The 27099-nt window shown below is 45.3% G+C and overlaps 1 protein-coding gene and 1 long non-coding RNA gene across 7 annotated transcripts in view; one reads left to right on the top strand and one right to left on the bottom strand.

Annotated features, from left to right (window-relative positions):
- Positions 1 to 1106, bottom strand: part of Stk38l (serine/threonine kinase 38 like) — a 67072-nt gene extending 65966 nt beyond the window's left edge. The window contains exon 1 of one of the 3 annotated variants that reach the window (XM_076568311.1): positions 982 to 1106. The gene's annotated coding sequence lies outside the window, so the exon portion shown is untranslated. Of the gene's footprint in view, positions 1 to 582; positions 719 to 981 lie in introns of those variants that run through there. The other 2 variants (XM_076568313.1, XM_076568314.1) reach the window with 2 other exon arrangements.
- Positions 1107 to 1154: 48 nt separating this feature from the next.
- Positions 1155 to 23399, top strand: LOC121828175 (uncharacterized). 4 transcript variants are annotated; one of them, XR_006070698.2, is made up of 4 exons: positions 1155 to 2033; positions 16147 to 16454; positions 18584 to 18779; positions 22609 to 23399. It is a non-coding gene; the product is annotated as an uncharacterized LOC121828175 (long non-coding RNA). The 4 variants fall into 4 exon arrangements; XR_013050251.1 differs by lacking the exons at positions 18584 to 18779; positions 22609 to 23399 and adding exons at positions 16577 to 16691; positions 17604 to 17829 and having other exon boundaries at positions 1175 to 2033; XR_013050250.1 differs by lacking the exons at positions 18584 to 18779; positions 22609 to 23399 and adding an exon at positions 17604 to 17829 and having other exon boundaries at positions 1175 to 2033.
- The last annotated feature ends 3700 nt before the right edge of the window (positions 23400 to 27099 follow it).

Below are 27099 nucleotides of genomic sequence, written 5' to 3'. Positions count from 1 at the left end.
TAATTTCTCTCCCCAAATAAGACACAGGAGCGGAACAGCTAACTCAGATACAATGCCTCTTGGTCACGGGGGAGAGAGTACAATAAACTTAATTGTTTTATATATCCTGAGGCATAAAAGAAAAACTCTGTGTGTGTGTGTGTGTGTGTGTGTGTGTGTGTGTGTGTGTGTGTGAGAGAGAGAGAGAGAGAGAGAGGGGGGGGGCAGACAGACAGACAACTTGGTATCCAATTAGCAAGGCTTAAGAACAGCAGATCTTGACTTCAAGGGAGAACTGACCGATTTAAGCCACCACTGCCAAACAAGGGCAAGATCTCCCTCGTCAATCACCACCTCAAAACCACTTAACTTTGTTCGTCTGGCTTCCTGGCAGTCGCGGGGCTAATACCAGGGCCATTTCCATAAGTGGCTTCTAGCAAAACGCATCCCAAGTTGCACTTAGGAGGCGGAGAGCGCGTCGGCGCTGCCCCGAGTCCCGAGGGGCGGCTGCAGCGCGCTTCTGCAGCAGCGGCTGCTCAGCCACACCTCGCATCTCTTGGCAGCGTTTCTCCAAACTTCGGGATCCGAAAAGCGACCCCGTACCGTAAAAAGTAGCACCGGTGACCCGCAGGCCAGCGGCTTGGGAACAGTCCGCTGTCACCGGGCACCGGCAACTTTGTGCCGGCCGCCCGTGCCCTCTGCGTCGGGAGCGGACGGGAAGGTGGCCAGGAGCAGGGGCGGGCGCGGGGCCGGCGGCTCCGCTCCGGGTGCGCAGGATGCCGCACCCGCCTCAGCCAAGGCCCCGGTGACTGACAGGCGCTGGGGGCGCGGCCCCGCCTGCAGCCCGGGGACGCCGCGCACCGCCGCGGTTCTCCGCTCCGCCGGGGACACCAGGGCCGGGCGCCGCGAGCCGTGCCGCCCCGAGCCCGCCGCGCCTCCCCGCCGCGAGCGCAGCCGCAGCCCCGAGGCCCTGCCCCGCACCCGCCCCGCGCCCGCTCTCACCTGCCCGGGTCGCCAGCGGCCGCTCAGCCTCCTCAGCCACCGCAGCCCGCGGCGCGCGTCCACCGCGCCAAGCTCCGCCCCGCCCCGCCCCGTGAGGCGGGGCCAAAGCGACCGCTCCGGAATCTCGCGAGGCTTGACTCCAGGGTCTTAAAGGGTCGGCCCTGACGTCATACGGACCCTGGCGGAAGTAGTCTTCTGGCGTCAACGCCAATCCCGCCCCTCCCACCTTCTCTGGCGGAAGTCCTGGCTGGTCCAGGAGCCTCAGTTCAGGTCTGGCACTGCTAGGCTGTCTGGGATCCTTGTCTCTTGGCCCTTTCTGGTTCGAACTGGATCTGCCTTACCCTGAGAGGGGCCTGGTGTGATGCAGAGGTACTCACCCGCCCTCGGCACTCCTCCGGGCAATGCGAAGATGCGAAGTTAAGAGGTTGAGGTCCCACGTTTTGCAGTTCTGTGACTTCCATATCTCCAGGACTGGACCCCAAGGCCTAGACGGAGTTAGGATTTAGGAAAACACAAGAAACCTGCCAGCATACGTGAAAAATTTGCTGACTTACCTCTAAGATGCTAGGACAGCTGGCAACATAACATACAACATTAGGTCGGAAAATTGTCTTCCCTTCCCTCCTCATCAAAGACTTCAGGACCCAGGGAGTGCCTGAAAGTGAGCATAGAGCCACTTTACACTGTGTGTCCCCCACACACCCGTGGGTAACGTATACATCCTGCACAGTAAGAGAGTAACGATAAACACTGATTTCAGCAACCTCATCTGGTCTGCCCCTCATTTAAACCAACAACGTTGGAAATCATACTCTAAAGCCAGGTACCGTGGCTCAGGCATGTAATTCCACAACTCCGAAGGCTGGGGCAGGAGCTGCAGCAAGTTTGAGACCAGCCTGGGCTACATAGTGAGTTCGAGCCCAGCTGGGGCTACAGAATGAGACCCAGTCTTAACAACAACAAAAGCCGGCTACAGCTTGTCTTTGGCATATCCAGACTGCCTGCTAGGCAGAGACAGGATCTCTGCCGTTTTGGTCTGAGGATTCAGAGAGGTAAGAAGTCTCTGGTGGCTGCAATTCTGCTTCTCTGATCTTTCAGCTTTTACCCCGATATTTGACTCCTGGTTTTTATTGATAAGACTAATTAGGAGCATGCTTCACAGACAAATTGTCTTGGAAAAAAAACAAAACAAAACAGCACATGCAGCAGAAAATTTTCACTCAAGAGCTAGAGAGGTGACTCGGAAATTAAGAACTTTGCTGCTCTGCAGAAGAGCAGAGCTAGGTTCCCAGCATCCGCAGCAGACGGCTCACACTGTAATTCCAGCTCAGGGACTCTGAAGCCCTTTTCAGCCACTGTGGGCACCTACACACAGGCACATGTGCGGGCACATACACAGAGACACGTGTGTACATAAACAAATAAAAATACCTAAATTTTAAAATATATAGCAATTAAGGAATGAAGAGATGGTTCCATCTGTAAAGGGTATAGCTCAGTGGTAGAGCATTTGCCTAGCATGAGTAAGGCCTTGAGTTCAGTCCTCTGTATCAGGAGGAAAACAAAACAGATTTCCCTGGAGGATAGTGGTTAAGGGTGATCAGAGGGAAGTTCACTTCCCAGTACTCTGTGTGTCTCAAAATCACCTGTAACTCAGGCTCCAGGGTATCTGATGCTCCCTTCCTGTTCCCACAGGCAACTGCATTCACATGAACATAGCCGCACACCACACATATAATAAATCTGTTTTTATAATAAGGTGGAGAGTTATTGAGGAAGTTGCCTCTGCACACGAATGTATACCTGCATCTGCATGTGCACACATAGAAAAACCACACAGATAGATACACACAAACACTAGGTTTGCCAAGAGCTGGTGACATATGCAAAGCCTTAAGGAAAGAATTATAGCGTTATTTCATTCTCTCTCTCTCTCTCTCTCTCTCTCTCTCTCTCTCTCTCTCTCTCATATTCTGTGCTTTTTCCATACACAGCTTAAGAAAACAAACAGTTTGGTGTTCCGTGTATTTCTGAGGAATTGGTTCCACTTGCATAGTCATATAGTTGCAAATGACAGCTGTCATATGCAAACAGTGGGTTTAACTGTGATCAAACAAGCTTGGCGGAGGCCTGTACACTCCACTCCTTATAGTATATACATATGCATACCGACTCAAGAATGTAGGACCAAGAATTTTTTATGGTTTATTTGATAGCAAATTTGAGTTTCCAAATATGTATGCTTTTTCTCAACACTGCGATAATGTGAACTAATCTAGAATGTTTGACTTGAGCATAAGTTTGGCCTCTAGATAGCTTGAGATCATTCTAAACAACTTCCCTTAGGAAGTCATTGATGTTATCCAAACTGAAACATTTTAGAGCTATGCACCTTTTGAAAGTTTGGTGAATTTTATGGATTACCTTTCAAAGTAATATTCTGAATAATATTACATAATATAATATAATATAATATAATATAATATAATATAATATAATATAATAATATTCAAAGTAATATTCAGAAAAATATCTAAACCAGGGAGTGGCAGTGCATGCCTTTAATCTCAGCACTTGGGAGGCAGTGGCAGGTGGATCTCTGTGAGTTCAAAGCCAGCCTGGTCTACAGAGCGAGTTCCAGGACAGCTGTACCTAGAGTTTTCCTGCCTGGCCCACAGTCAGGACAAATCTCTGTCACCTGCCAGTCCCACAGCTGCTCAGACCCAACCAAGTAAACACAGAGACTTACATTGCTTACAAACTGTATGGAAGTGGCAGGCTTCTTGCTAACTGTTCTTATAGCTTAAATTAATCCATTTCCATAAATCTATACCTTGCCACGTGGCTCGTGGCTTACCAGTGCCTTTACATGCTGCTTGTCATGGCTGTGGTTGGCAGTGACTCCTTCTGCCTTCCTGTTCTTTCTTTTCTCCTCTCTGTTAGTCCTGCCTATATTTCCTGCCTAGCCACTGGCCAATCAGTGTTTTATTTATTGACCAATCAGAGCAATTTAACATACAGACCATCCCACAGCAGACAGCCAGGAATCTGTATTGAAAAACAAGCAAGCAAACAAACAAACAAAAACAAAAAAGGAAAGTATGTACAAGAGAAATTAATTATACACTTATCAAAATGCTAAAAAAAGCAAATTTGTGATATTGCTATATGGTAGGTAGCTCTTAAGATGATGCCCAATTATCCTTATGATTTTTGTTGCCTTGTATAATTTTCTCTCTTGAGTGTGGGCTGGACCTTGTCATGTGGTTGTAAAACAGACAGTGTAGTGAAATCGGTGGTTTGTTATTTCCAACACTGGGTAACAAAGGACTCTGGCCTTCATTCCCCTCATCCTCTCTTGTCACTCACTTTGGTAGACACTCGATGCTGTACTGTGACCTACATTATAGTAGGGGGTCACAGACCCAAGAACTGAGAGAGAGACCCAGTCAGAAACCACCAAGAGCCTGGTCTTGGTGGCCACACCTTTAGTCCCAGCACTTGGGAGGCTGAGGCAGACAGATCTCTGTGAGTTGGAGGTCATCCTGATCTACATAGTTCCAGGTCAGTTAGGGATACACAGAGACCCTGTCTCAAAACAAAACAAAAAAGCCACCAAGAAGTTGAAACTCTCAATCTAATAATTCCTGAGGAATGGAATCCTGCCTACAATCTTACAAGGAAGTTTAGAGGCAGAATTTTGTATTGCAGCTTCTTTCAATACCTGGTGTCTATTATTGCAACTCCAGACCCAGTTGAGCCATGCCAGGTCCTACCCTACACAACTGTGAAGTAATAAATCCTTTTGTTTTTGTTTATTCAAGACAGGGTTTCTCTGTGAAGCCTGGGCAGTGCTGGAACTCACTCTGTAGACCAGGCCTTAAATGCAGAGATCCGCCTGCCTCTGCCTCCCAAGTGCTGGGATTAAAATTGTGATCTACTCCACAAGACAATAAATTGTTTTAAATAAAAAAAGTTTGGGGGTAATTTGTCACACAGCTTTAGATAAAACTAAACAGTTTTCTGCAGTATTCTTTATTAATGTGTTAAACAACATCAAGACTGATAAGAATTTTGTAGTAGTGATACATATCAGCAATATTTTGAGACACTTGAAGTGACTTTAATGTGGTAGACAATGTGCAGTAGCATTTCTACTGGGAATAAAGTCACGGATATCACTAATATTACTGTGATTTCCTGTCTCCTGTTAGGATGAAAAAAAATCATCATTTTCGGTTAGTATTTAGTGAAAGAAATGTAAGTGTGCACATGTTGACTAGAACTATACACATATTTTATTCCATAAAAATTTATTCTCAAGAAAATTCTTGGAGCTGAAGGGACTGTTCAGAGCAGTTAGGAGCATGTATGGCTCTTGCAGAAAACCCACACTCAGGCACCAGCATCCCATATTGGGAGGCTTACAACTATCTAACACCAGCTCCAAGCGATCCAGCACCCTCTTCTGGCCTCCATAGGCACCTTCACTCACATGTTCATACCCCCCCCAACACCCACATAATTAAAAATAAATCTTTTTTAAAATCCTTCTTTTAAATAATAGTTAATTTGTGGGACTCCTAAAATTCATTCTATCTATCTATCTATCTATCTATCTATCTATCTATCTATCTATCTATCTCAGTTAATAACACCAGGTGAGTGATACATGCTGTAGCCATTGCTAACCTTATTTTCTGGTGGTTTAATATAGATTTTATGTTCTTCTACCTTTTTCCTCTTCTCCAAATTTATGCTAAATTAATATGAACTATGTAAAGTAGTTGATTTTTATAAGTGAATATGACTTAGCCTCAGACTATTTGAATTGTTAAAATTAGCTCTTTAGAGATGTGTGAGCTCTTTTAAAGATCCATACACTAAGAAAGGTAATGAAGGAGTTTCCTTTAGTGGTGGATGTGGTTTCTTTCCTTTTCTTATAGCCACCCTGCTCAGTGGCTTTAAGCACGACTTCGACCCCTTCAAGCATATGTTAACTGCTTGTCTAGTTGGTTAGCTGATGAAACTAGAAAAAAGGCAGATGGAGAATGTCTCAAGGGGCTGGCAAGATGTCTCAGCAAATGAAGGTTCCTGCAACCGAGCCTGATAACACAAGTCTGATTGCACATGTAGGAAGGGGAATGTCTCTGACTTACACCCCAGGAATAGCTCAGATGCCACCTGAGCCTAATGTGGGGGCACCTAGCAGAAGCATTTACCAGCATCTTTGCTTAGAGGGCAGGACAGACTGTAGGCCCATGTGTGAGCATCAATCCCAAGCTGGTGGTGCTGTTTGGGGAGTTTGAGGGATCTTTAGGACATGGGGCCTAGCTGGGGACATGAGTCTTTGAAGTTTATACTCCCCTCTGCTTACTACCCACGCTGTCTGCTTCATGTCCACCAAGTTGAGGGTCTCAGCTTCAACCTTCTGCCACCATGCATTCTATCAAGCCTTTCCCACCTTGCAGGACTACACTTTCTCACACCATGAGCCATGAACCTCTGACAGATACTCGACCACAGCATTAAAGGCACGAACACAGGCATGGTTCTTCTACTCTCTGCCACAAGGTACTCATCCATATGGGGATAGTGTAGAAGATCCTCATTATGGGAGGATAATTGTTGTAGGGGGAATCAATGAAGTATTAGAAGTGTTCAGTTGGAACCCCCAGCTTACTCCTGCATGATCCAGAAAGCCCCATTCCTATATTTCTCTCCAAACCCTGTCACTCAGACTCTCCGACAAAGAAAAGGCACCAAAAATCCCAGTTCCACATTCTTGGTGACCATTGCAACTTCCTCCCCTGTTGTTGCTGGCAGTCCAAATCCCCACCTAAAGCACTCAGCTTTTGATCATACTTGGGCACAAGCCCAGCTTGTTAGACACATCATCACCCTTGCCTACAGCCTATGGTCTTCCTGCTTTAGTTCAGGGGTGTGGATTCTCTGGCCTCAACCTCTGGGACTGGAAAACTTACCCAGGAGTTGCTTTGCTCAAATAAACTGGTTCTACTTTTTTTCAATTTGGCTTGATCTGGCTTACTGTGTCAGTGGAGAAACCTATTAAGAAGGACTAGTATTCGCCTGTAAATATTGAAGAAAATGGGGGGGGGTTGTTTTTGCCTTTTGGCAGGGAGATTCTGATGCAGTCTAGGAGTCTTGAAATGGATTCATTTTCTCTGCCAGTTAAAAAGTTAAAGAGTAGGAAACATCTGAAGCCTAGCAGGTAGCAACAGAGAAGTATTAAGACAGAATGGACAGTTGAAGAAAGGTATTGAGGTTGAGGAAACACACACACACACATGCACGCACAGAGAGAAAAAAGACCCTCTGCAAAGACTTTCTGAGAAGGGCTCAGAAAGCTGAAAAGTCTCTCGGTGCGGGGGCTGGTGGTTTTAAAGCCTCTGAAGCATTTTTCTTCCCTACTTCAGGGTTGGTGACTTTGAAGACAGATGGTTGATCTGTCCATAACTGTTGTGTGGCATCCTGACCTGGCCCTGAACTTGCTGAGTGAGTAAATCAGCAGGGGCCTGCTGGTAGCAAGTCAGGAGGGTGAGGAAGAAGCCTGCCACCTCAGATTTGCTATCTCTCCTATGTAGCCTTGACCCCTCTCCTTACTGTCTGCCAGAAAGTCTATCTCACTTCTAGTCTTTCAATTCCATCTTGAAGAATGAAACTTCAAATAAAATTATGATTAGAGTTTAAGCTGGGAGTGGTGGAACATAGCTTTAATCCCAGCACTTGGGAGGCAGGCAGCTCTCTGTGGTAGAGCATGAGACTCTTAATCTCAGGGTCGTGGGTTCATGCCCCACATTGGGTGCCAAATAATGCAGGAAAAGGAACTCCATGGATTACCAATAATGAATCTATTTATTAAGGGATTATATGGGGTATCAACTCACTGATACAGGATATGACCATTTCAGTAGCAGAGTCCCTGGAAGGCTGAGAACTGGTCCCACATTGTTTCATGCCACCTGGCTCAGTCTTCACCATCCAAGAGTGTGAGAGAGAAGGGGCCCACATACATGCTCCTCAGGTCTTAAACTAGCCACTTAAGGTACCCCAAGGTCATAGGTAGAACGAATAACTATTACATATATAGACAGTTCTAGGACACACACACACACACACACACACACACACACACACACACACACATACACACACACACATATATATAGAGAGAGACAGACAGACACACACACACACACACACACACACATATATGTAGAGAGAGAGACAGACAGACAGATAGACAGACACACACAATTAAAAATTAAATTTAAAAAAAGAGGGGAAAAAAGACTAAGCCATTGTCAAAAGCTAGAGATAGACCCTAGAGTGGAAGAGAAAAGAAGCCTCCATAGAGATTCATCTTAATTGATCAATTGCTGGTTATCTTCACGTTTGGATGGTTTTTGCTTCTTTGCACAATCTTCTAACTATTTGGGACTAAGCAATAAAGACCTAAGAGAGCACCATAAGGTATGAATGACCTCGCTTCGCAGGCATGAGTCTAAGTCCCTCTTTCAGTTCTGGGGCTAAAGTTGGGACAAGGCTGTAAAGGGAAGTTATGAAACCTGTGGTTTCTTTAATTATAAAGTCTTCTAGAAGAATCTGGGGCAGGCAAGATCATTTCTTGGATGGGCGGTTACATCATCTATTATTGCTTTTTGCTGGGTGTTTCCCTAAAACTAGAGTGGAGAATAAACAGCAGTCCAGGACCTTCCTCACACTCTGCCACACTCTCCAGCCGCCCCAAGTGTGATTGCTGCCTCCTGCATTTTCTGCTGATTTGGTTTCCTGGAGGAAGTAACCCAAACATGGCTTTCAAGTTGAAAGTGACTCCTCTTCCTCCTCCTCTTCTTCCTCCTCCTCTGTGGTTAGACCACACAGGACCTCCGAAGAAGGTCAAAGTTCAGCTTCATGTAATAGCAATGGGCAGCCATGGAAGGTTTTAGAAAGGTGGTTAAACAAACACTTCGATGCCAGTGTGAACTCCTCATCACTCCAATGCCAGGGTGAACTACTCACTCTGATGCCAATGTGAACTCCTCTTCACTCTGATGCCAGGGTGAACTACTCCTCACTCTGATGACAGTGTGAACTACTGCACACTCTGATGACAGTGTGAACTACTGCACACTCTGATGACAATGTGAACTACTGCACACTCTGATGCCAGGGAGAACTACTGCACACTCTGATGACAGTGTGAACTCCTCTTCACTCTGATGCCAGGGTGAACTACTCCTCACTCTGATGCCAGGGTGAACTACTGCACACTCTGATGACAGTGTGAACTACTACACACTCTGATGACAGTGCGAACTACTCACTCTGATGCCAGGGTGAACTACTGCACACTCTGATGACAGTGTGAACTACTCCTCACTCTGATGACAGTGTGAACTACTGCACACTCTGATGACAGTGTGAACTACTGCACACTCTGATGACAGTGTGAACTACTGCACACTCTGATGACAGTGTGAACTACTGCACACTCTGATGACAGTGTGAACTACTGCACACTCTGATGACAGTGTGAACTACTGCACACTCTGATGACAGTGTGAACTACTGCACACTCCGATGCTGGTGTGAACTATTCTGAGGGGAGCCATGTGGACATTAACAGACCATAGAGGTTTTAACCTTAAGCATTATGCTGTATACCATAATGTGTTTGGGACAGAAGTACCTAGATGAGCAGAAATGTGTATCTGGTCTACTGGGAGTATATCTCATCAGAGCTGAGTGCTACACAGGTTGTGGAAAAATAGATAAATTATAAAACCACAGAAATCCTCTTCCTTATCAAGTGCATTTCCAAAAGGACTTCCCACCTACATTTCCCTATGAGGCAAGTATGGGCCAATTAGGGGACATGGTTCAGTGGCAGACAACTGGCCTTGCCATGCACAAGACCTTGGGTTCAACCATACCCCAATATGTGCACACACACACACACATACACACACACACAGAGCAGTATTTAAGTATAGAAACATAATAAAGTATTTCATTTAAATGGTACTATTTGAGTTTATCTCAAATATCACCAGTTTTGCCATGGGAAGACCCTTAGTATCTGTCAATGAAGAACATGATTTTATTTTTAAGATTCTTTTAAATTAATGTGTATGTGTATGAACCTGAATGAATTTATGTGCACTGTATATGTATAGTTTCCATGAAATCAAGAAGAGGGTGTTAGATCCCTGGAACTAGAGTTAAAGGCAATTGTGATCCACCTTGTAGGTGCTGGGAAATGAATTTAGGTCTTCTGGAAAAGCAGCCTGCTGTGGAATATGATTTTTCACTAGACAAAGATGTGTTACATTTGTTTATGCTGTAGAATATTACTTTCACTGTGTAAAGGTGTGTTACTTTTGTTTATGCTGTTTGTTTAAGTATGTAAAGATGTGTTATATTTGTTTCACCTTGCCTGCCTAAGGCACCTGATTGGTCTAATAAAGAGCCAAACAGCCAATAGCTAGGCAGAGAAAGGATAGGCAGGGCTGGCGGGCAGAAAGAATAAATAGGAGAAATTTAGAGAAAGAAGAATGAGAGAAGGAGGGGGAGAGAAGGAGGAACATGCCTGGGGCCAGAAGCCAAGGAGATGCCAGACAGACAGACATAGAGAAGCAGTGAAAATAAGACATACAGTAGGAAAGAAAAGTAAACATCCCTGAGGCAAAAGGTAGATGAAGAGAAACAGGTTAGTTTAAGTTAAAAGAGCTGTCCAGAAATGAGCCTAAGCTAGGTCTTGCATTTATAACTAATGAGAAGTCTCGGTGTCACAATTTGGGAGCTAGTTGGTGGCCCAAAAGACAAAATGCCTGGTACAGCAGCCCAGCTCTCTTAGCCACTGAGTTTTCTTTAGCCTCTGAGAAGAATACTTTGTTGGAACAATAAGGTGGCTTAGCAGGAAAGGCTCTTGCCCTGCAAATTGATGATCTGACTTTGACCCCCAGAACCCACTAACGGTTGAAGGAGAGAACCAGTTTCACAAGATTGTCTTCTGATTTGTGTACGCATGCCACGGCAGGTACAACAGTAATCAATAAGATAGAAATGAATAATTGGTTACAAATTGCTTCCGTATTCCATACACACTGTTGGCAAACCTTATCGTTACCTACATAATGATAAGGAGAGCTCCCTGTGCTCAATCAGAAAAGTGTTTAGAATATTGTTGCAGCTGACCAAAGAAGAAGGTTTGACCTTTACAAACACTACTTTCATCCAAAGATCCCAAAGCAATTGTGTTTACACATGTGTGTGACAGAGAACAACCCTCATTGTCATTCCTCAGACACAAGGCACCTTAAAAAATATGTGTATGGGTGTTTCACATGCATGTATGTCTGTGTACCACATGCATGTATGTCTGTGCACCACATGCATGTATGTCTGTGCACCACATGCATGCCTGGTTCCTATGGGGACCAAAGAGATCGAGTGCCTTGGAACTGTAATTCCACACAGCTGTGTGCTGGCAACTGGGAGCTGGGACTCTAACCTGGGCTCTCTAGAAGAACAGCCAGTGCTCTTAACTAAAGAGCCAACTCTCTAACTTTCGTTTTGTTTCATTTTGTTTTATTTTTCGAGACAGATTCTCACTATGTAGCCCTATGTGTTCTGGGACTATATGTAAATGAGGATGGCCTGAAACTCACAAATATCTGCCTGTCTCTTCCTCCCCAGTGTTGGGATCAAAGGCATCTACATCCCTGGAGCTTGCTGGGTAGCCAGCCCAACCATCAGTGAGCTTTGGGTTCAGTAAGAGATCCTGTCTCAAAAAAAGTAGAGAACAATAGAAGAAGCCTTTTCTTTGGGGCCACTAAGCAGCTTGCAAATCATGACACAGAGACTTGTTATTAGTTATGAATGCTCAGGCTAGCTTAGGCTCATTTCTGGATAGCACTTTTAACTTAATCTGTTTCTCTTTATCTACCTTTTGCCTCGGGGCTTTTTACTTTCTTTCCTTCTGCACACCTTACTTTCACTGCTTCCCCTGTCTGCTGCCTGGCTTCTTGCCCAGGCATGTCCCTCTCTCTCTCCCCTTCTCTCATGCTTTTTGAACCTAGATTTCTCCTCCTATTTATTCTCTCTGCCTACCAGCCCCTCCTATCCTTTCTCCTGCCTAGCTATTGACTGTTCAGTTTTTTATTAGATGAATCAGGTGCCTTAGACAGGCAAGGTGAAACAAATGCAACATATCTTTACATAATTAAACAAATGCATCACAAACAAAAGAAACACACCTTTACACAGTTAAAGTAATATTCTGGAGCATAAACAAATGTAATACATCTTTGCCCAGTTAAAATATATCCCACAACAAGAAGACACTTGGCGTTGACCTCTGGCCTCCATACAACAGATTGTGCATGCACACACACCTATACTATGCACACATACACCAAAATAAATAAACCCATATCAGTAGCCTCACTGGACATAAAGCTCTGACTTCAATCCCTAGCACCAAAAAACAAACAAAACAAACAAACAAACAAAAAAAACCACCCTTTTTTTTTTTGTTTTTGTGTTCTTTTTTATTTTATTTAAATTTATTTAGAACAGAAGCCCACATCAGCAGATCCACACCATGCTCAGAGTCACCATGAGTAGTAATATAATCTGGAGACACAAACAGGCATGTAAAAGCTTCTGGATACAAAGTGTACACTACACACACACACAAAGTGTACTCACACATACACTCACGTAGATGCACACCCACACATGCACACATACAGTTGTGTACAAACAAACATGCTGATTGAGCATGTGTATCACCATCAAAGGCACTCCAGAGTCCGCATCAGTGTCAACACTCAGAGGGAAAGTGGGTTTCAGCTTAGAATTCTATGTCCAGGTTTGCTATCAATTCGGAAGAGCCTTGTTTTCAGATATGCACGCATCGTGTGACCGTCTCCGGGAGGGCAAACAGACAGGACACCAACAGCAGACCAAAGACAGATTCTGTTCACCTAGCTTGGTGAACCAGTCATTTAATTAGGGTCACTGGCGCAGGCATGGACCTAGCGAGCAGCTACCACGCTGAGGAATCTCCCTCTACTCCGTACCCACCAACCACCAACCACCTGCGGATTTCAGGGGTCTATTGCCTCTGACAGCTCACCCAGCGTGACTCTCTTCCGTAACAGCATGGTTTCTTTTCCAAATTTTCTATTTCTGTTCTAGTTTTATGAACATTTCTGTTCCACACTTTTTCTCGTCGTCATCTTTCCCAGCATAACTTCAATTCTCGTTTGTTCCAAACCTGTTCGAATTAATCAAATCTTTTCCAGACTTGATTGTGGTCTGCAAATGAAAGTTGGGGAGCTGAGATGGGTGGGTCTGGCTTGCCAGGGAAGGAGAAAGCTTCCAAGGCGGTGAGAGGGCAGTTCAAATAGGGAACTCAAACAGGCACACTCCCAGTCTGGCTGAGAACCCAGCCGTTAAGGTCCCCACCACCGTAGGATTTCTGCGTTTGCTCACACATTGAAACAGGATAGATACGAGACTGTTTCACGTTTGGCACAGGCCTGGACTATTTATTACAAGATTAAAATAACCCAGGCTCTTTCTGGAGCTGCCATGGAGTCACACCCCAGGGACCATATATTTTTGTTCAAGACCTTCTGGCCACACAGCGACCTCGAATCCCCAAGGATGCTTCTGAACTAAGATAGATTCAGGGATTGGGAGGGGCTGCTTGCACAGGCAGGAAATGGCCCATGGAGGGGGCAGGGTCGATGGCTTTTGGGGGGAGTGGTTGCCCTGGGAGACCTCCCATCACCCCATGGGCCCGTGGCTGCCTGGCTTCTTCCCCTGCTCTCATAAGGCAGCCTGGCATTGGAGCGGAAAGAATGTGTGTTCCAGTTGGAACTCGCCCCACTGAAAGAAGGTTTCTGATCCATGGACAGTCTGTCTTTCTTGGGTGGGGTGAATGGGAAGTGTGGTCTTTAAGAGGAAGACTCTTGGGGCATCAGGTTGCACTTACAGAGAAAGGAACCTGCCTTCACCAGCTGCAGAAACCAGACTACAGTTGGTAAAGCCCTCTTGACCAATTGTAAAGGATGAGGGTGTGACTCAGTGGTAAGTGTCTTCCTGCCACTGCCAGGCACTGGATTCATCAGCCCTGCACCCTTCCCAGATAAAAGCCCTCTGTGGTAGCTACCATTGGGGTGTCAACCTCGGGGTCTGGAATCACCTGGGATTATCTTGGTTAGGTTAAATAAGGGCAAATTCAACTTAAGTATAGTCAGCAATACTCTTGTGAGCTGGGATCCTGGGCTGAAGAGAAAGGAGGTGAGGTGAACACAGAATTTATCCCTCTCTCCTTCCTGTGGAAGCAATGTGACCAACTGCTCCTAATGTACCATGACTTCCCAGCCATGATGGGCTGTACCCTAAAACTGTGTGCCAAAATAAAGCTTCCCTTTGTTGCTTTTGTTGGGGTATTTTATCATAGCAACAGGAAAAATATGAATATACCCTCTGAAGTGGACCCTAACTGGAGAGGGAAGAGGAGGTCTGGGGGTCTCCTCTGTACCTCCAGTCATACCCAAAGGCCAGGCTTGAGTTTTGGGGACTGGAAGAAGGCAGAGGAAACTCAGAGCCTGCGAGTGGTGGTAATTTCTACTTAGCCTGGATGTCTGTCTTGCTGAGGGCCCAAGAGTTCTAGAGCCAGAGCACCTGAGGGCTGGGGTCAACAAGGAGAGAGGGGAAGGGACAGGAAGGAGGACAGCGGAGAGACAGGAAGCACACATGGGTGGCCCGTTCTACAAATGCCTCTTATGCTCTGATGACCCCACCCTGGCAGCGGCTGCCACGGGCTAGGCTCTAAGTGTGTCTTCCCCAAACATGGAAGTACTAAGATGAGATCAGAAGTTAAGTATAGACAAAAACAAGCAACTGAGTGCTTGCAGGAGCATGAAGAGGGTGGGTGGGAGGGACAACGCCAGGGGAGAAAGCTAACTTGACTTAATAGGGAAGCACAGCTGATGTCTAGCTCTGCCGATCAGTACTTAGCCCCAGCTCGCTGACTCTGAGACCTGTTTTTAAGCTAACACTTTTTGTTGTTGTTGTTGTTGTTGTTGTTGTTGTTTTGGTTTTTTGAGACAGGGTTTCTCTGTGTAGCTCTGGCTGTCCTGGAACTCACTCTGTAGACCAGGGTGGACTCAAACTCAGAGATCTACCTGCCTCTGCCCCCTGCATGCCAGGATAGAGGTGTGCAAGTTTTTTTTAATAGGCTTTATTTTTTTAGAGCAGGTTTGGGTTCTCAGCAAAGCTGAGTGGAAAGCGCAGAGAAGGCCCACCTACCCTTGGACCCCCACCCCATTGTCCACATCTAGTCCTGCAGTGACGCATGTGTTACAAATGACAACCTGGACGACTCCAGCTGAGGAGTCAAAGCCCAGCCTCCACTGGGGTTCAGTGTTGGTGGGGTGCCTTCAGTGGATTTGGAAAGGGCCCAGTGACTTGTGTCTGCACCACTGTAGCAGCACACAAAGCAATCCCACCCCAAAAAGTCCTCTGTGCGTTGCCTGGTTGTCCCTTCCCGGGCACTCACTGACCTCTTTGCTGTTTCCACCACTTTTCCCTCCCTGCTTTCTCCTGGAGTCGGAATCATACAGGTGTGGCCTTTCCTAGTGGCTGCTTTCACTTTGTGTGTTAGTGTTATGTAGCAGTTTCTCCAAAACTCAATAATATTTAGGAAATTAAAAGGCAGGCTCACTCTTTAAGACTCAGAAGTAGCCTAGACCAGATTACTATTGCTGTGATGAAACACCATACCCAAAAGCAACTTATGGAGGAAGGGTTTGGTTTACCAGTCCACATCACTGTCCATCACAGAAGGAAGTCAGGAAAGAAACTCAAACAGGACAGGAACCTGGAAGCAGGAGCTGATGCAGAGGCCATGGAAGGGTGCTGCATATTAGCTTGCTCCCCATGACTTGTTCAGCCTGCTTTCTTATAGAACCCAGGACCACCAGTCCAGGGGCAGCACCACACACAATGGGCTGAGCCCTCCATCCATCACTAATTTTAAAAAATGCACTACAGGTTTATCTGTAGCTAGATCTTTTGGAGGCATTTTCTCAACTGAGGCTCCTTCCTCTCCAATTACTCTAGCTTGCATCAAGTTGACATAAAACTACCCAGCATAGGAAGTTAACAACTCAAGAGTCTTGGGAAGTTCCTGAAACTGACCAGATGTACAAGGACCATCTCCATTTCCAAGATTATGTAAGCAAGAGGACTGCTGAGGAGACAGAGACCTGAGAGAGGTGCAGACAAACCAAGCTCCCTAGAAGACAATCTCCAACTTGTAGAGCTGCCTTCAAGTCATACAGTGAGCTCCAGGATTCTGATTTTTGTGAGCAACCTCCCATGCTGGAGAGGACTTTGGTGATGCAGCTTTCCTTGAGTCACTTCTGAAAGTAAGTAAACCCAGTAAATGTATTCATTCACCAAGTTAGACTTCAGTGATATGCTTACTTTGGCCTCTTATCAATTCTCCATCTGGAGACAGGAGACATCATATATGTTCTTGCCTCCCCAGGAACAGTGTCACTGAATGTACAAATAAAATCTATGCAAAGAGAAGCCCAAAGGATGAGAGCCAGATAATGGTTTTGAAAAGTAGAATAATGGTAATTGAAGATAGACTACGGAAAGTAAGACATTTACTACTTGAAAAAAAAAACATTTATATAGAAGATATTTAGTTAAAATATCATTAGCATATCTAAAAATAACAGCTTGTGGCTGATGTAAGTGAGATGTCTTAGCAGGTAAGAGTGCAGTAGTCAAGAGGTGCAGGCAGGAAGGTCAGAGGTTCAAGGTCATCCTCTGCTACCATGGTTCTCAACCTTTGGGGGCTGACTGACCCTTTCAGAGGGGTTGTATATCAGGTATCCTGCATATTTACAGTACAGTTCATAACAATAGCAAAATTACAATTATGAAGCAGCAATGAAAATAATTCTATGGTTGGGGGTCACCACACATGAGGAGCTGTACTAAAGGGTCGAAGCATCAGGAAGGTTGAGAACCACTGCTCTACTATATGGCAAGTTTGAGACCAGCCTGGGCTACATGAGACCTCAAATGTCAGAATGATAGAAGGAAAGAGCTGGTTTTAATCTCAGTATCATTATTGGATTAAGACTGCATAGAACTGGCTGGTTGGAACTGGCTATATAGACCAGACAGGCCTTGAGCTCAAAGAAATCCCCCTGCCTCTGCCGCCTGGGTACTGTGGTTAAAGATATACACTACCATGCCCCACCGATTCAGGGTATCTTGGGCATAATAACAGTTTGTGGAACATGGCCCCATTAATTATTTGTGTATATACACATAACCTTTTTGTACATATTTTATTCATTATCTGTGTTTTATGTACATAAAACATAATGTGTGACTATTATAAAATATTAAGAACCAGATGTGATGTCTCAAAACTGTAATCACTGTGTTCAAGAGGCTGAGGCAGGGAGATTGGTGTGAGTCCAAGAGGCCAGTCTGGCTACAAAACGTTTAAAGGGATAACCTTCTAATGCTAACTTAATTCATTCTTGTCTTAGATGGCTCAGTGATTACAACACAGGCTGCTCTTCCAGAGGACCTGGGTTCAATTCCTAGCATCCACAGGGTGGCTCATGATCAAGTTCCAGGAGATCTTCTGGCCTCCAAGGACATGGTGCACAAACCTGAAGGCAAACCACACATACACATAAAAAAAAATGAAGCTTTAAAAGCTAAAAACATCATTGAAAAAAGTTAATAAAATTCCTCACTGTCAGTTCTAAATCAAGTTTCTTCTCTTTGTGAGAGTGAAGCTGAGGTGGGAAGTCTTAATTACAAGTAAAGAACAAACATTGACTTTAAATAAAAGTAATAAACATTGGTTAGACTTAAATAAACCAATTAGGATAACGTATTATTCATTGGTTTTCTTCAATTAGCTAATACCCAAATGTATTCTCCATTAGGTGACATTTCCTATTTTTAGACTCCATTTTTATGTTCTCAACTGACTTAGAATTAACTAGTCAGCTCCATGTTCTGAGCCCAGGCCAGAGACGCAGACAGCAGCCAGGCACCTCTCCCTGCACTAACAGAGACAGCCAGCCTATCAGCTGTGGTCTTCACTGCTTCTGACTCGTCTACAGAGACTGAATGGATTTCCCTGTTTAGAGGAGGGAGTTTTCTCTAGCACACTGGTGATACTCCACCTACGGGAGCCCTCAGCATGTAAGAGCAGCAACAGTGTGGTGAGCTCACCAGGGCCCTGAGCTGCTAACCCAGTGTTTCAGACTTCCCTGGAGAATGCGGATTGAGTCTCTGCATCAGCTACAGAGCCTCTCCATTAGTCAGCCTCAGGAGAGAGGGTTAAATCATTGGCTCTTCCCAATTTACCATCTAGGAATCAATGAGCCAAAATCTTTAAACAGAGGAAACCTTAGTGATGCCAGGGACTTCTAGAGAAATGCAAACTTCGGGGGGAAAAAACCCAAAACTTCAACTCACCATTTGTTTATTTCTACTGTTACCCATCCTCCAGTCCCATTTCTTTTTCAGTTGGCTGGCACCGACTCACGTCAACACCATAGTCCCCTTAAAACCATCTTCCCCGTCAGCATAAAGCCTTCTCCAAGACTAATCGTGCTGCTACCCTCTAGCCATCGTCATCTCGAAAACAGAGCCGATGTGATCGCCTACAGGAGATCCTCACAAGGGCAGAGGATGTGACTCAGCAGGTAGGGGTGATAGCTTCTCGGGCCTGACTCTTGAATTCGATCCCCAGAATCAGGTAAAAGCCAGATGTAGGGGCGCGCCTAGTCTGAGCTGGGAGATGGGGACAGGAGAGTCATCCAGAAGCTCAAGGGGTAGGGGAAGCATAGGGTACTCAAGGAATAGGGGTAGCCTGGGGTACTCAGTCAGCACAGGGTAGACCCAAGAGACTCCACCTCAACAAGGTGGAAGGTGAGAACTGACTCCTGAAAGTTGTCCTCCAGGCACAAGCACACATCATAAATAATAAATAATTTGAAAAGAGGTCCTGGCACTGTCCATGGACGGTCTTTCCTAGAAGGCAGACAGGTGCATGAGACCCCTTTGATCCCCAACCAGTCAATAGCTGTTGAGGAGGAAGGGATTTTCTGGACGGGATAGCTGCCTATCAGTTGCCCACGTTCCTGTAAATAACTCCAGTTAAAGGTGCTGGTTTGTTCAGCCATTGCCCTGGCTCCCTTGGAAAGATCAGACGACACCTCCTCTCAAGGTTTCTGTCTTCTCTGGATACCAAACACCAACTCAGCCTCAGCCTCCACTTCCAAACTTGCACAGCGACTACTTATGCCAAATGTCCCCAAGCCGATCCTCTAACTAGGATTCAAAATAGTTACAGACGATAAAATGAGATGGGCTAATTTCAATCTCTCCACATAGACAATGAACCTCCTGTGGTAAGTCCAGGCTTATCGGCACCATGTTCCTGGTGGGGTTCCAGGCATGTTTTGTGTCTGGTGTATGCTGGAGTTGCTGGCTGACAATTGCACTGAGTAGGTTAGTGGAAAGCAGAGTAACGAAAGCAAGAGCCACTGTGGAGTCTTCTAGAGAAAAGCGAGTGTGAAGAGAGAGCAGTTTGGGGGAGGATAACATCCAGCGTTGGTTTTTCTGAACTAAGAACTGGGGGGAGAGAATAGATGATGGAAAGTCTGGGGTGGAGGGGACTGAAGAGTTGCCACCAATAAAGCAATGGATGGATCCCTTGGGACCTTAAGATGTGTCTTGGGCCAGGTGATGGTAGCACACGCCTTTAATCTCAGCACTTGGGGGGCAGAGACAGGCAGATCTCAGGGTTCAAGGCCAGTCTGGGCTACAGAGTGAGTTCCAGGACAGCCAAGGGCTACACAGAGAAACACTGTCTCAAAACAAAACAAACAAAAAAGATGTGTCTTTGGGAATTGAAATGGAACAGCTGTGGAGGAAGAAGAAAGAAGAGGAAAAAGAAAGAAAACAGCCTTAAGACCTGCCACAAAACATTTAGCCCCACTGGGCACTAGCTCATTTAACCTCACTTTTGGCTCGGTGGCAAATGTCTCACTTCAAGGTCGGTACCCACAGTGGCCCTGATTTACCTGTGAAATGTCCCCTGTAGGCTCATGTGTGAGACAGTATTCCCAGCTGATGCTGTTTCGGTTGAGTACAAGACCTTTCGGCAAGGGAGCTTTGCTAGCGCAAGTGGCCACTGGGGAAGAGACCCTGGGCGTTCCAGCTCGTCCTGGGCGTTCCAGCTCGTCCTGTTCCTGGCTGCCAGTGCAGTGACCAGCTGCCCCACACTCTTGCTGCTGCAGAACCACAGACCACCATGCCCTCCCTGTGATGGACTGTATCCCCTCAAAACACAAGCCAAAAGAAATACGACCACCCTCAAGCTGTTCCCTGCCAGATCCTGATCCCGATGAAAAGAAAAGTCGCGAACACCTTGACTAAACCCTGGAGTTGTCTAAACTAGTTCTTGTCTCATTTCACTGTAGATGTGAAAATTTTGTCCCAGTGCAATCCAAGTTTGTGACCAGCTGTTAGCAACTAGGCAGCACAGTTCAGGGGAGAACACATACACCTGTTTCTCAAGCCAGGGTGGCCCCATGTATGGACAGCAGGTTCAATCAGGTTACTCAAGCTTGATCAGTACCCATCTTCTTATAGAAAAAAAATGTGTGTGTGTTTACACACACACACACACACACACACACACACACAGATTTATTAGAGTGGGTTACAGACTGTGGCCCAGCTAGCCCAACAAAGGCTCTCTATCAACAGAAGGTCCAAGAATCCAGTAGTTGTTCAGTCTACAAGCCTGAATGTCTGAGCTGCTCTCCAGTATAGGCTGGAATCCCTGAAAAGTAGGTTCTGATGCCAGTTGAAGACAAGGACTTGCTGGCAAGAGCAGGCAGTCAGAGGGAGAGCTTCCGTCTTCCATCTCCTCTATACAGGCGGCCAGCAGGAGGTGTGGCCCAGATTAAAAGTGGATGTTTCCTCCTTGAAAGATATGGATTATAGGTGTATTGTTCCACCTTAGAAGATCCGGATTAAATGTGGGTCTCCCTACTTCAAAGGACTTAATTAAGAGAAAAATCCCTTACAGGTGTGCCCAGTCACTTGGGTTTTAGTTAATTCCAGATGCAGTCAAGTTGACAAGAATAGTCATCACAATTGTCCTATACTATTTGAATGAAGATGGCAGATTTTGACAAGGGGGTCTGACCTTCTGACCTTTTCTAATGACACTTGGACTATTTGGGTTAGGACTGAGTTGCAAAACCTTGAAATATAAGCCCAAATAGCTGGCTTCCACAAATTAGAAATGGGTTTCCTCTTGTGTAAGATAAGTCTAGGCAGCACAGCTGCTCTGTGAGGCCAGCAACAGTTACTAGTCTCCAATCTGTCTGCAGTCCTGCCCCCCGCACAGGGTCTGTTCTCAAAGTTGCCCCCATGTACCAGGCTTTTCCTTTTGAGCCACCAACCAGCTCCCAAATCATGACATGGAGACTTATTAGTTATGAATGTTCAGCCTTATCTTATGCTCGTTTCTGGTTAGCTTTTTTTTTCTTTAACTTTTAACTTGTTTCTCTTCATCTATGTTTTGCCTCAGGGCTTTTTACCTTTCTTTCTGAATGTCTTACTCTGTCTGCTGGCTGGCGGCTGCCTGGCTGGTCCCAGGTTTGTTCCTCTCTTTTTCCCTTGTTCTTGTCTCTCATTCTTCTCATTCCTAGATTTCTCCTCCTACTTATTCTCTCTTCCCGCCAGCCCCACCTATTCTTTCTCTGTCTAGCTATTGACTGTTCAGCTCTTTATTAGATCAGTCTGGTGCCTTAGGCAGGCAAGGTGAAACAAATGCAACAAATCTTTACATAACTAAACAAATGCAGCAGAAACAATGTAGCACACCTTTACACAGTTAAAGTAATATCCCATAGCATAAACAAATGTAACACATCTTTTTTTTTTTTTTTTTTTTTTTTTGGTTTTTTCGAGACAGGGTTTCTCTGTGTAGCTTTGCGCCTTTCCTGGATCTCGCTCTGTAGACCAGGCTGGCCTCGAACTCACAAAGATCCACCTGGCTCTGCCTCCCGAATGCTGGGATTAAAGGCGTGCGCCACCACCGCCCGGCTTTTTTTTTTTTTAATGTGACACATCTTTACACAGTTAAAGTAATATCCCATAGCATAAACAAATGTAACACACCTTTACACAGTTAAAGTAATATTCCACAACACCCCAGGATCACCAGACGCCACAGCATGTTAGCATGTCAGCAGAAAGAAGCGGGAAGAGAAAAGGACTTGCGGATGTATCTGGGGAGACACTTTCCTAAGACAATTCTAGAAGGCTCTACTGTCTTAGTCACTGCCGTGAAATAGTTTTCTTTTGAGGTTGAAACATTCCATCCTACAGGGAAGCTCCTTAAGCAGAAAGCAAACAACTCAAAATAGCTTCAGAGAGTCCCTGAAACTGATCAGATTCATTAGGCCCCACCCTCCCAAAGTCAGCAATAAAGCTGCCAAGTGTCACTTTCAGACAGGAAAGCTATAAAGAAGACTCAGACAAGCCAAGCTGCGAAGAAGACTCGGAAGACAGACCAGCTATCTGGAAGAAGCAGAAACCAGCCAGGCTGCCTGGAAGAGGTTTAGACCAACTGAGTCACCTGGAGAGGACGCTCTCCAACCTGCTGAGCTGCCTGCAGGCTGTGCAGTGTGTCCCGGTTCCCAGCTTTGTGAGCTGTCACCTGTGCTGGGGTGGGCTTTGGTGATGCAGCTCTCTTGAGTCATTTCTGGTCCTGTAGGCAACCCCTCACCCATATTCTGTAAGGAACTCCATTACAAGTAAAATTCATTGGTTCTGAGAAGGCCAAGCAAATACCATGACAGGCTCCTAATAACTCAGTTAAGAACTAGGCTTCAGTTCCTACCTCTTGAAACTGAGCAGACAGTTTCTGAGGAAGCATAAACGAAGGTCAATCCATCACCAACACCTCCCCGCCAACCCCGACAGCAAGGATGAGGGGAACTGCACATGTAAGGCCTGAGCCAGTCCCCAAATGGAAAAACTGTAGCCTTAGCCAACCCCTACTATCCCTAACTAATCAGAAACATTTAGTCAACCCCTACTATCCCTAACTAATCAGAAACATACTGATTACCACTGGTGTAAGCCAACCCTAGATAGAATGACCGCACTGCCTATATTCCTTTAGCTGTGTATAAAAGAGCCTGCAAGCTTCTCTCGTGGTTGCCATTTTGCCTTTGTGTCAGATGTGTGGTGCCAGCATGCTAGAACTCTCAAGATAATAAATGCTCTTGCTAATTGCATACGTGAATGGTGGTCTTTTGTGGGACTTCTTGAGAACCCTAATAATTCACCAAGTTGGACTTTTATAAGATCTGTACTTGAGATTGTTGTGGACTCCTTATCTGGGATGAGAAGACATATATGTAGAGTTGGTTACACATCTGTCACTGTTCTATTACTATGAAGAGATACCATGACCAAGGCAACTCATATAAAAGGAAGCATTTAATTGGGAGCTTGTTTACAGTTTCAGAGGGTTAGTCCATGATCATCATGGCAGGAACCAGACCAGCATGGTAGTTGAACAGTAGCTGAGAGATTTACATCCTGATCCATAGGCGGGAGACAGACAAAGTGACCCTAGGACTGGTGTGGGCTTTTGAAACCTCAAAGCCCACCTCCAGCTGATGCATCTCCTCTAACAAGGCCACACCTCCTAATCCTTTCAAAGTTTTTCAGCTGGTGTCTGGGGAACATTTTCATTCAAACCACCACATCCTTAATTATCCCTGCTACAAGGGAGCATGGTAAATATATCTTTCAGGGGTGCCAGACAGCACACTGCACAGGGTATGCTGATGCTGGAAGTGTTCGTTGTTTATTTGGCATGCTTATTTAATGGAGAGCCCAGCATTTTTGTTTGTTAAGCGCACAGCTAAAACACTTTCATCTGACTAGATATCCTGCTACAACCAACAATATGGAAGTTCTCATTCACAGCTCAGCAGAGGGTTAGCAGTCACTGCCTTTAGGGCTTTGGGATTTTTTTGTCTTTGTTTTTGTTTTTATTTTGTTTTGCTATTGCTTTTAATTTGGGTTTTGCTTTTTATTTACCATTATTTAATTCTTTTTTTTTTTTTTTTTTTTTTTTTTGGTTTTTCGAGACAGGGTTTCTCTTTGTAGCTTTGTGCCTTTCCTGGAACTCGCTTTGGAGACCAGGCTGGCCTCGAACTCACAGAGATCCACCTGCCTCTGCCTCCCGAGTGCTGGGATTAAAGGCGTGCGCCACCACCGCCCGGCTAATTCTTTTGTTTTTATTAGTTTTATTTTTGTATGTGTATATGTCTGGTAGGTGTATGGCATGTGGGTGAATATCCCATCAAAGGCTAGAAGAGGGAGTAGGATGTCCTGGAGCTGGAGTTATAGAGGATTGTGAGCTGCCTTAAGTAGAAGCTAGGAACCAAATCTGGTCCCTGGTAGAGTGGGGAGATTTTTAACTGAATCATCTCTCCAGCCCCTTTTGTTGCTGGGTTTTCTGTTGTTGTTTTGTTTTTGAGACAGGGTTTTGCTAACTCGCTCAGGCTGGCTTCCGTATTTATTTCTTTGTCTACCACTTAAAAAGTATATTTATTTTTATTCCTTTTAGTGCTTTTTAAAAAGTATGTGCATGTGTATGTGTGTGTGTCTGTTTGTCTGTATGTCCACTGAAAAGGCCAGAAGAGGGCTTCGGATCCCCTAAACTGGAGTTACAGGTAGTCATGAGCCACCAGTGGGTGCTGGGACCCACACCTGGGTCCTTTGCAAGAGCAGCTGGCAGAATGCAGCGAGTGCTCTAAGTGCTGGGCCGTCTCTTCAGCCCCTTGTCTACTTCTTTCCCCCATCCCCAATTAGCAAGTTTTTCTTCTCATTAGAGCAACCTTTCCTTCCACATGGCCTCATTTATAATATTACACACTTTCATGTTGGGAGCACAATAGAAAGCATTGTGTATTTGAAGTTCCCCTTGAGGGGCAATTTCAGAGAGAAGCATTTAGCTCAAAGCAGATAACTATGCCAATGGAATCATAACATTGTCTAAATCTCTGATCCTCATCCTCTGGTTTCGATCCTAATCCCTTGCAGCACTGAGCGCTGTGGTTTTGTAGTTAATTTTAAGGAAACAAACATGGGCCTCAAATGGTGATGTCACTGTAAGAAAGGGAGGAAATGAGAGAAGATGTGGGAAAGTCAGATATTTTATCATCCATTGTAAGGGAATCAATATAACACATCTAACACCAACAAATCACCAATAGTTGAACATTTGAGCTATTTAAAGTTTTTTAAATCCTGTGATTCATTCCTTCCTCTGAAAATGGAAAGGAGTGGACTGTTGACAAGGCGTGGGAATTTCCTTCTTGGAATAATAAGCAGGGTGATTTAGCAAGAAAGCAAAATGATTAGTCATTATGACCAACAGAGTGGACCTTAATCATCAATAAAGTAGGTGACGGGGATCCCTGTGTATCGGAATCTTCATACTCAGGATTAGATGTGAAGACCCAAGTGAAGCTGAAAGTGATGCTTTTGCCATGAAAAAAAAAATCCTTTTTAATTTAAGTGGAAAATTTAAGGTTACAGCGTCAGCAGCAGTATGGGCTGAAGACTCAGCACCACAGTCGCCTGAGGTAATTGAGGAATTCCAGAGAACTCACTGGGTAACACCAGGGTTCCTACTTGACACAGAGAATTTCCAGATGAGCCAGTGGGAAGCAGAGCTACAGGCAGTTAGGAAGAGGGTGTTTGTGCCTCTGTGTGTGTGCCTCTGTGTGTGTGTGTGCATGTGTGCACACGTGTGAGTGAAGGTGCCCACAGAGGCTGGAAAGGGTTTCAGATGATCCCCTGGAGCTGGAGTTACAGGTGGTTGTGAGCCACCCGGCATGGGTCCCAAGAACCACACTCAGGCCCTCAGCAAGAGCAGCACAGTCTTATCCGCTGAGCCATCCCCGGCCCCACTTAGGAAGAAGTACCAGCTAACGGCAAGGTACAGGGAGAGGATAAGGCACAACCAAGTGTGGGTGTGGGCATGGTCATGGGTCTGGCTTCTCAAGGGGGTCCTGGGGGTGGGGGGCAGAGTGATGGCTCAGGGGGTAAAAGTGCTTGTCTTAGAGTCTAGAGACCCGAGTTCAATCCTGGAGCCCACACGGTGGAAGGAGAGAGCCAGTCACTGCAAGTTGTCCTCTGAACGCCACACCTGCACAAGTGTGCATCCCTCCACAAACAAACAAACAAATGGATGAATACATAAATAACTTTTTTAAAGCATACAATTGAGAAAATTATGGACTAGAGAGACGGCTCAGAAGGTAAATGTGCTTGCTTCCAAGACTGATGGTCTAAGTATGATCCCTGGGACCCACATGAAAAGGGAGAGCTTACTGCCACAAGCTGATCTCTAACCTCCACACATGTGCTATGGCACACACACACACACACACACAAACAAATAAACAAATAAATAAATAAATAAATAAATAAATAAATAAATAAATAAATAAGAGAGTTGTATTTAAGTATCTTTACAATTTTGTGTGTATTTTGGTAGTTTCTGACATCTCAATGGGACTTGAATGAGATCATTGATGGTTCCTGAGGGGCCTTGGATAGAGCAAAAGCTGACAAGGTGGAATCCTTGCCTGGTGTGGTACACAGAAAGATGAGGTGTCTTCACTGGACCAAAGCTTATCTACTATTTGTGAGAGTCCCACAGAATTGCAGTTTCACCTTTGGGAAAGGAGCATGTACACTCCAGGGTCATGTCACTTGGGCCTTAAGCATGGCTCACTCTGGTTTTTAGATGCTTATTTGGAAACATCTCTCTATAAAAGGCATACCATCTCTACATAGACAGCTTCCACAGTACATGCTGGCTGTCCTGGAATTCTTGATTCCTACCAACAGGCTTCAACAGACTCTGGAATGGGACTTCCCTTCTCCTTCCCAATCCCTTCAGTTTTCCCT

The sequence above is a fragment of the Peromyscus maniculatus genome, chromosome 3 (assembly GCF_049852395.1).
Source record: "Peromyscus maniculatus bairdii isolate BWxNUB_F1_BW_parent chromosome 3, HU_Pman_BW_mat_3.1, whole genome shotgun sequence".
NCBI lineage: Eukaryota > Metazoa > Chordata > Mammalia > Rodentia > Cricetidae > Peromyscus > Peromyscus maniculatus.
Note: the sequence above shows the minus strand (reverse complement) of the source record. Positions and strands in the feature narration are given on the sequence as shown.